The sequence below is a fragment of the Octodon degus genome, unplaced genomic scaffold, assembly GCF_000260255.1.
Source record: "Octodon degus isolate 3935 unplaced genomic scaffold, OctDeg1.0 scaffold00065, whole genome shotgun sequence".
NCBI lineage: Eukaryota > Metazoa > Chordata > Mammalia > Rodentia > Octodontidae > Octodon > Octodon degus.
Window position 1 is genome coordinate 4533442 of NW_004524641.1, and position 8122 is coordinate 4541563.

Consider the following 8122-nt stretch of genomic DNA (forward strand, 5'->3'; position numbering starts at 1 on the left):
CTTATTCTACTGAGCAATCTCCCTGGCCCCAATACATGTTTCTTGAAAAAGCTGTTATGCATAGTTTTATTCCTCATTCTGGGAACATGGTGTATTGTGATTTATAGACTGTCCTGAAGTGAACACTCCAATTAAACATTGATGAAACAGTTCACCTATTTGCTTTTGGAGATTTCCTAGAGAAATGAGTTCCTCAATAAAGTCAGCCATGTAGATGTATCCATAATTTTTTGGTTTTGCAGGGATCCAGTCAGAGTGCTTTAGCTATTACTCCATGTCACTCATTTTCTTATAAGATGAAAACTTTTCATTTTAGATAATTGTTTAAATAAATCTTTGGGAAACATTTGGGCCACAATCAAGATAATTATTCAACAGTAAATTTTCGAAGTAGTGTTGTTTGCAGCTGATGAGTAGGAAATAAGTCATTAACAACAAACAACAAGGTTTTGGTAAAAAATAGAAGCCTCTAGCCTTTAAAAATTGTCTCCTCTTAAGGTGAATTGTCAACCAGAGTGTTTTTTAAAAATGTGGATGATAACCATTCCTAAGTAAATCAACTTTGTTGAGGCATAATTTATATATAAGATACATCCAACTGAAAGGAGTTTTGACAATTGTGCATGTTCATGTAACCATTACTAAGGCATAAATATTTCAATCAACTGCCTCCCAGCCCTATCCTTGGCAATCATCGATCTACTGATTTGCTTTCTGTTGCCACACATTGTGTCTTGTCTGACATTTTGTGTGAAAAGAGTCATATAATTGGGTTAAAACTTGCCTGACTAATTTAACTCTCTAAAACATCCTGTTTTTGAAATTCATCCATATTGTTCATGTTCCACTGGTTTGCTCCTTTTTGTTATTCAGTGGTATTCCATAGTTTGGATATTCACACACCACAGGTGATCCCTTCACCTGCAGATGAACAGTTGAAGTGTTTCTAGTTTAGGTCTTATGAATAAAGTGGGTCTAAACCTTAATGTGAAAGTCCTTCTGCTCTTTCCCCCCTTCCAGTACAGGGACTTGAACCCAAGGTCTTCACTTTAAGCTACACTTCCAGCCCCAGTTAAAAACATTATTTTGAGGCAGCGTCTTGCTAAGTCACTAAGTGCCCTGGCTTGGCTGGAACTTGTAATCTTTCTGCCTCAGCTTCCCAGAGAACTGAGATCATGGGCCTGTACCACCTCCCATGCCCAGCTTGTTCTCTTTTTTCTTATGACTTAGGAGTGAGTAGAATTGCCAGATCATTTATATTTCACTTTATGTATTTATATTTAACTTTTCAAGACAGCATAAAATTCTTTTCCTAAGTAGTTAATACCAGTGTATTTCCACTAGCAATGTGTGTGAGTTCCAGTGTCTCTATATTTGCATCAACAATTGACATTGTCAAAATTATCATCATTTAAAAATACATGGTTCTTTATATAAACAGATGAAATAAAATCTTCTAGAGTTTTAACTCTAAAAGTCATATATTGTTCACATTGGACTGGACTACTTAGCAAGATCAGGTTACAAATTTTTTTTAAAAAACACTCAGCTGCTGGGAATGTAGCTCAGTGCAAAGGGCCTGGATTTAATCCCCAGTTTGGCAAAAAGAAAGTGGAGCTGGGGGGAATGTAGTTCAGTGGCACAGTGCCTGCCTGGCAAGTGTGAGGTCCTATGTTTGATTCTTGGTACCCCCCTCTAAAATATGTGTGTATTCACACACACACACACACATACACACACACACACACACACACACACACACACACTGGAAAGGTTAATAAGTCCACTCAAAAGCAGTCAGTGGAAGAAGGGAAGAAGGGAGATGCCTCATGTTTGCTTCTCTAGAACTGCGCTGTTGGCAGCACGAGCTGGACTCCCTTGACAACTGCAGTCAGGAGGCTTCTTAGAGGAAGAAGGCGATTGCTGCAGTCTTCCCAGAGGCATTACAAAGCCACACTAATGACTCATATGATGACTGTTCCCTCCTGTCCACCACTTTATATGCTATCCAGATGGATGAGGGTTCACTGTGAATTAGTCTTCCCAAACTTAACTCACCTAAGAGAGGAGGGACCATCTGTTTATTCCAAATAGAGATGTGAGCCACAGAATAAGGTTTCCTAAGAGAAGAAAAGAGAGAGGGCATCTCAGGGCTACCTCCATTCTATGTGAAGCTGCTGCAGGCCAGACAATGGGCTTGTTGGAGACCTTCATGTAACTTCTAGTCTAGAGTAAGATGGAGACAAAGTCCAGAAAGCAAGTAGAGACTACCAGACAAAGAGAGGGAACAATTGGCAGGGGTCTATCCCTTTAGTGAGATGGAAGGACTTGAAGAATGTGTGGAAATTAACATATGGGGGTCTCACGGCCCAGGGGTGAGGGGCTGAAGGCTCCAGGCAAAGCTGCAATGCACAGAAAGTACCAGAGTCCAGTGGAGAATGGGGTGGGGGAGGTGCTAGGGTTGAGAAAACCCACAGAACCAGGTGCTTGGAGGGAATGCATGACCAATGGGGGGAAGTGTCCAAATGGGTGAGGTTGGTGGGAGGCAACTGCTGCAGTGCAGGAGGTCACCTCAGGCTTGTACAGAGATAGCATGATGGGAGTATTTAGAGGTGCAACTGGATGCTAACTGGCTTGAAGAAATGCATATCCTGCACTCTGCGATATATCACATCTAAATATGATAACACTGAAATTAAGTGTGTTAGTGCCAGCCTGTGATCCCAGCACTCTGAGAGACTGAAGCAGGAGAACCACAAGTTTGAGTCCAGCTTGGCTAACTTAATGACCTAGCCAGATCTTGCCTCAAAAAAGGGGCTGGAAGTGTAATGCAGTGCAAAGGTCCTGAGTTCAATCCTCACTACCATAAAAACCAAAAATAAATAACCTGAAACCTCACTAATTCTCCCCATTTTAGCCAGAAAATTTTGGGCCTTTAAGTCACACCTCCTTCCCCATATCTGTAAGCCAACAATATTTCTAACATTATTTATCAGAAATATAGTTAGCTAGCTAGCTAGCTACAGAAACTGCAGCCCCAAGACACCAGCCAGGAGTGGGAAGAGTCACTGAGAAATCACAGGAATATGCCCCCCTCTTGAAGATAAGGCCTGGGAGACTGGTGACAGGGCTGGCTGTGAAGCCAGAGCTCTGGTTATGTTCCTGGTCTCTTCTGGAGCTGTATTTTCTCTATCTGAAGAAAACCTTACACAATTGCTCACAATCTAGAACTTTTTCACCTCATTATTTTGGATAACATTTCTATTTTTTTTCATAGCTGGACACATTTTGTAAACTCCATTTCTAAAGCTCCAGGTATCTTGTCTGTGCTCCTGCTCAGGTATTCAAAAATGTGCCTTAAATAAAAGACTGGATGGATAGACGAATAAATGAATGAAAATACTGGCAATGGATAAATGCTATTCGATTTGCATATGGCCTCTTACTAACATTCAACACCATGTCTACTCTGTATGATCATCATTTCCCAGTTTAGACTTCCAACTTTAGTAAAATCATCCTTATAAACTTAGTTATTGATTCGTCTAACCTAACTAAGGGTTAGTTCCAGGACACCCTCTCATAAGTACCACTTCTTACTGCTTTTTAGAAACCAATCCCTGCTTTTTAAAACCTTCATTTGAGTGCTCTAAGGGAAAAAAGAAAAAGTCTCCCTGTGTCTTCTTTCCAGATTTTTAACCAATATGATGAAAAAGGGTTACCTTCATTTAATGAGATACTCATCTTGTATTACTTTACAACTATCAACTCTTTTTTTTTTTTTTTTTTTTTTTTTGTCTTTCTCTGGTACTGGGGATTGAACTCAGGACCCTGCACTTACTAGGAAAGCACTTATTCTACTGAGCTATCTCCCTGGCCCACAACCATCAGTGCTTATCACTTCCTGCTGGAGATTCACATAATTCACATGTGGATAGGCAATATCTTTACTTTTGCCTGAGTTATGAGATTTGCTTGCTAGAAAAGTGTTTGCTAATGAAAGGAAAACAAATTAAATTTTACATATCAAAATTGTCATTGTCCTTACTCAAAAATGCTGCTGTAGCCATCTGCTAGAGAGAGGAGTTGAAATAACTTTGCCTCCAGAATGGCTGCAGGGCAAAGAAAAAAATGCTTCCCCCCACCCTTTTTTTAAAGTCCATTTTAAAGGCAAATTGGGGAAACCACACCTCAGAGTTTATGCTATTTTTCTTCAAACCTCAGGTGAAAGTCTCAAGTAGGCTCTGAGAAGGTGATTTCAAGCTGGCTGTTTTTTCTGGCTTCTAATTAATGTGGTTACTGATGTGGGATGAATCACCCAAAGGCTGGAAGCTGGGAAAAATATCCCTGAGTAGGACCTGAGTTGGATCACTTGGGTTACTGGTTTAAGCAGTTCCATGATGTTGGAAAATCCACTTAAATCTTCTGGATCCAACTTCTTTGACGGAGTAGACTGTTCTAAGGTGTAGGTTTGGTTCATGGCTGGTCACACATAACTATTGGGAAAATCTAAAGTAATGTGTGACAGCACATTGAAAAGGCATGATATAAATGCAAAGAAGCATTTTGGAATGTGTTGAATTTCTGGTGGCTGAGACAAAGGGACCAAATGAACAGTTCTGAAGATAGGGTGGTCCTGGATCCTGGTACTCCACACGTGACCATGTTGGTCCCAAACTAGTGACCAGGGAGATATAGCAAGTGGCACATTTTGGGTGGACCCATCATTACCTTTCTGGCCCCAAATCGCAAGGTAAGAAGGATCTCTTCATTTGCCTGTAATTTCTACTTTTAGTGTGACCACATGCTCAGTTTACACCTACTGTCTCTCTCTCTCTCTCTCTCTCTCTCTCTCTCTCTCTCTCTCTCTCTCTTTTTAATTTATGTGTTTGGTACAGTGTCTCACTACACAGCTCAGACTTGTAGTGATCCTCCTAATTTTAGCCTCCCCAGAGCTGGGATTACAGGCATGCACCACTATGCCCAATGTTGGTGGCCAGCTCAGCATGCCTGGGGGTAGGGACAGTGCAGCATGTGCTGCTGGGGATTGAACCCTGGCCCCTGTGCTTGCCTAAACAGGTGCTTAGTCTGCTTAGCTATCTCGCCAGTCCTTCTCTTTCATTTTTTTGTGGTGTCCTAGGTAGATAATGCATGAGTGTTTGTTGGCATTGGATGAGACAGTTACACAGATTCACAAGATGAACAGTCTCAGGTGATGCTATTGTTCTGGGCCAGGAGCCACCTGTAGGCACTATACTTTTTCTCGTATTTTTTAACCAGTCATCATCCAGGAACAATTCTTTTTTATTTACAAGCCTTCTTAGAAGTCTTCATAGAAGTAGCAAGGAGAATCTGTTTTCTGAGGGCCACTATTGAAAGGCAAACATCTTGACCATGTAATGTCGTGCAATGTAATGTAATGAATCATTTTGGATGAACATGAATTAGACAAGATAATGACAGCCATCCCCAGAAGGTATGGATCCTGATCCCTGAAACCTGTGATTAAGTTACATTATGTGGCAAAGGGAATTTAGATTGTAAATGGAATTAAGGTTGCCTATTAGTTGGCCTTGAAATACAGTAGTTACCATAAATAATCAGGATAGGTCTAATGTAATCACAAGATTATTAGTAGAAGAAAAAGTTAGAAGAGGAGACCACAGTGATCAGCCATGAGAAGGATTCAACCTGCAAGCCGCAGTTGCTAGCTTTGAAAATACAGGAACACGGCCACCAGCCAAGGGATGCAAGAGGGCTCTAGAAGCTGGAAAAGGCGGAGAAGTTGCTTCTCCCTAGCAGACCCCCAGAAGGGAATGTAATTCTGCCTGTACACTGACACAAACACAGGGAGACCTGTGTTGGACTTCTAACCTATTAACTGTAAAATACTAAGTCATTATTGTTCTAAGTCACTAAGTTTGCACTGGAAATAATAGACAATTAGTGGAAAACTAATCCCACACTATCATCCACCAAGTATCTACTGGCTATATGTCATGTGTTCAGTCCTGTATTGAATGCTGTGGGGAAATATCAGGGAAATAGAACATACAGAGCATGTTAAGAATATTGGGAAAGAAATTAATCAGAATGTTAATTTAGTGCTGTGTATAGTAGATTAATGAATGAAAGAAAAGACACCATAAGGGCATCTACATGAACAAGTGAGTAATGGGTGAGAATGAAGAATGATGGGAAACTTCAGAAGTTTTTAATTGATAATGACCTGAGATTCCCAAGGAAACTTGTAAGCAACAGATGTGGCTCTGTGTCATGACTTTCTTCATAGTAAACTCAATGAATATTAGAGCTCCTCAAAATATAGTTTCAGATTCCTTTTTCTTCACAGTTGCCCCCTTGGGTAATCTTTCAGTATATGTGTGCTGCTGTGGCTTAAAAGGTGACTCCTAAAAGCATGCCCACATTCTAAGCTTCAGAACCTTTGATCTTATTTGGAAAAAGGGTCTTTGCAGATATACTAAGGTTGATAATCGCTCAACAAGACCATTGTAGATTTTTGTGCATGAGCCCTGAAGACAATGAGATGTATCTGTGGAGAGATAAACAGATGCAAAGAACAGAACTGAAGGGAAGGCAGAAGCAGAGGTTGGGGTGATGCATGCAGAAGGCAAAATAGGCCGTGGCCGCACACAGGCACCAGAAGCCAGAAGAGCAGGGGAAGAAATCTTTTCAGAACCCTCAGAAGAAGTATAACCCTGTGGACACCTTGATTTTGGAAGCTTAGCTTCAAAAATTGTGAGAGAATGAATTCCTGTTTATTGAAACCTCCACTCTTGTGGTAATTTGTTATGGCTGCCCCAGAAAACTACACCTGGCTTTATTGGCTCATTCCCCCAAAGGTTCTCAGAGTTCTTCCTCTTGTTCAGAGTCCTGTGAACCGTGGGCTGTTTATTGACCTCCCTACCTAACACCTCTAGACATGATAGAGTCACTTCATATCCATCTTGCTCAGATTTCTTCCCTGCCTTCAAGCTGGGTCTGTTTTCAGCCTCCCATAGGAGGCTGTGATTGTTGCTCATGATATGTTGACTTGAGTGGGTTAAGAACTACCCTACAGATGAGAGCAGTAAAGTACAGTATGAGGTGGATCTGGATTAACATGTAGGCCAGCAGACTGAGGGGTGAAGATCCACACCAGTTATGGGGGACACCAATCAACAGGTCTCTATCCTAGAAGGAAGAAGAAAGGGAAAAGAAGGAAGTGTGCCCACTTTGAAGAATTCCAGTCTTTCTGAGTGGGCGCCCCTTTTGCTGCCACTGTCTTTGGACATTGGTCTCCAGGTCTCAAGTTTCCAACTCAAACTCAAGTGGAGAGTTCTCCAGTGAGCTTTGGCCTGGTGCTACATCCTTGGTCCCTCTTGCTCTGAAACTTCCATCTTCTTGAGCTGAGCAGCTACTGGATCTTGCAGCTCTCCATTGCACAGATGGCCACTGTGAGCTTGTCCGCCTCTGGTCGTGTATACCTACCTAATTAATCCCATTGCATAATTATACATATATTTCCTACTGACCCTGTTCCTCTAGAGAACCCTAATACAGAGACTGACACCGCTAGATATTCAGCTATGTAAAACAGATGCTAGAAGTAATTCTTGATACCTCTGTCTCCTACATTTCCAGAGTCCAAGCACTAGGCTCCACTGATTTTATCTCCAGATATTTTCCAAATCTGTCTATTTTCTCCTGAGTTTCCACCATTGCTGCCTTAGTCCTGGGTCCCCACCATCTCTTACTTGAATCGTAACTTTTTAACTCAGGGATGAGTCCTGGTTGCTCCGAATCAATTTTCTACCCCACAGATATTGTAATGCTGTCTTGATTGTGTCAGCTTCTGCGTAGAGCTCACCAGTGGTTTCCACTGCTTATATGATAAACACAAAGCAGCATTTTCCTAAAGCCTAAACTCAGTGCACAGTAGAGTCCTATCTGAGGTTTCTTCTTAGTCTTACTGGCCCTTTCTGTGTGCTCTTTTGTCACAGGTGCTTGGCACATGCTCTTCACCATTGGACCTACTCTTTCTTCCCTTTGCTGCCCAGGTGACTCTGAGTCACGCCTTGCTGCCTCTGATCCCAGTTTATTTTCTCAGAGGAGTTTTCTT